Genomic DNA, 2130 nt, shown 5'->3' on the forward strand with positions numbered 1-2130 from the left:
TTCTGAGTGTTTTATGTGCTGCAGAACAGGAACCTGCTGTAAAACAGCAATTATGCTGAGTTAGGCTTGATTTTTAGTAATCTTTTCCTGTTAAATAAATAAATCAAATMAAATAAAATCAAATCAATGACTTATTTTAACAGGAAGAAACCTCTAGAAGAGCAGCCATCTTGCACAAATGTCCACAAATGTTTATTTATTTTTTTTTATGAGGATGGGGGGTGAAGCGGGACAGAGGACTTGAAGCTGCGGACAAAACGATGCCTTTTTTGTCATAAAGCGGCAAAAATAAGAGCTGGCGTCTGCACTTTGAATGGAGCAGCAGTAGAACTAAGGGACCTGAGGAAACCCAACCATAACTCTAGGATTTATCAAAAAAGGAAAGTCTTAAATCTGGTCCAAGGAGTCAGCCTCACACAAAAACTGGTAGTTGGTTTCAAAAAATTACGTTTTAATTTCAAAACTCTGTAGGAACCGCAAGTAAACCTGCAGTCTGAGAGTGAAGTGCAACACAATAAACAATTCAGTGTTTTTATAAGGTGAAGCTGAGCATTGGAAGACTTAAAATTTTATGAATTTAACAGGGAGCCAGAGTAGAGAGGCTGAAACTGAAGAAATTTGAAACATCTGTTTAATAAAAAAATAAAAAAATAAAATAAAATCACGGCCTAAAAATAACAGATGCATGGAGCAATTGTTCTGCATCATTTTAAAAKATGTTTCTAATTTTAGGTGGAAGAAAGCAGTACTGATAACATTTTTTAATGTTCGGGTAAAATCATGATCAAAAGTCTGATTTATGATAAAACATGTATATATTTCATAACCACCTATTAGACAGCTGATATTCTGTCTGATTTAACGTAGTTGATAATTAGGTCCCTGGTATTAAAAGCTTAGTATAGTTTCAACATAATCCTTGTTTTATGAAAACCTGTCAAATAGAGAAAAATAAGCAGAATGTTTTTACTGACATCTACTGGGGACCGAGTCTTTGAAAGTTTGCTCTCTTTTCCTTACAGTTTGCAACGTGCCGTCTTGACTCAGCAACTAATTAAATGTATAAGATGGTCATGGGTTTATGGGAAAGTTTAAATTATTTAACAATACACCTGCTACTTTTTTATTTGCAGACAGTAACAAGGCTAAAACACATTGTAACTTTTTATTGCTCTTTGATAAAGTGACTTTTTTTTGTCGGTATCTGTGTTCATTTGTCTGCAGTGTTAGCAAAATATCCCATGAACCAGAAGACAGATTTGAATGAAACTCTCAGTAAGCGATATCTAAAGTTATTTTTTATAACTGACTAACTTTTGGAACCAACCCCATTCATGACTACAACCACAGCTTAGCAAACTTWGAAAACACAAACGTGACAATAAATCAGTTAATTTTACACACATTGGGCTAAATCTTGGTGTGGTAGTAGCTGAGTATTAACCCCGACACATAGTTAGAATATGACACATTGCGCAATATCTGTGCTTAAAACTGTGTCATTAACTTTTGGCTTCAACCATGCCTGTCTGTTAGCAAAATAAGCCATTTTCCACAGCACTGAATTTATTAAAACTTTCAAAAAGTAATCGTTGGATGAGCATCTACAACTGATTAACGTTTGGAGTCAGTACAATTCAAGATGGCTACTACAGCTAACTGATATTCGCAAACACAAAATTGATTCTAACTGAGGCAGATTTTCAAATAAGGAGGTAAAACTTGGCATGGTCGTAGCAGAATGTCATTTACAACTCATGTTTTGAGTGCTTCCCATTAGGTAATATTTTTGCTTAAAAATATAACATTAACAATTGTCAGGATCCTCATTTTGTCTGTTAGCAAAATATATTTTAAACCACCTAGCAGATTTTAATGAAACTCTTGGAAAGTATTCACTAGATATACCTTTACAGCTGATTTACTTTTGTAGTCATTCCAATTCAAGATGGATCCCATAGTTAGTCAATATGMGACAGCACAAAAATAACTAACACATCTAATTTTACAGATACTGAGCTAAAAGTTGACTAATTTGATGTCCTGATGCATCTCAGTAATCCAGGTAAAAAATCAAAGGAAAAAAATTGTATAGGTCCTCTGGACGGGTTCTTCTTTAATGAAACATTT

Source organism: Austrofundulus limnaeus, unplaced genomic scaffold, assembly GCF_001266775.1.
Source record: "Austrofundulus limnaeus strain Quisiro unplaced genomic scaffold, Austrofundulus_limnaeus-1.0 Scaffold262, whole genome shotgun sequence".
Taxonomy (NCBI): domain Eukaryota; kingdom Metazoa; phylum Chordata; class Actinopteri; order Cyprinodontiformes; family Rivulidae; genus Austrofundulus; species Austrofundulus limnaeus.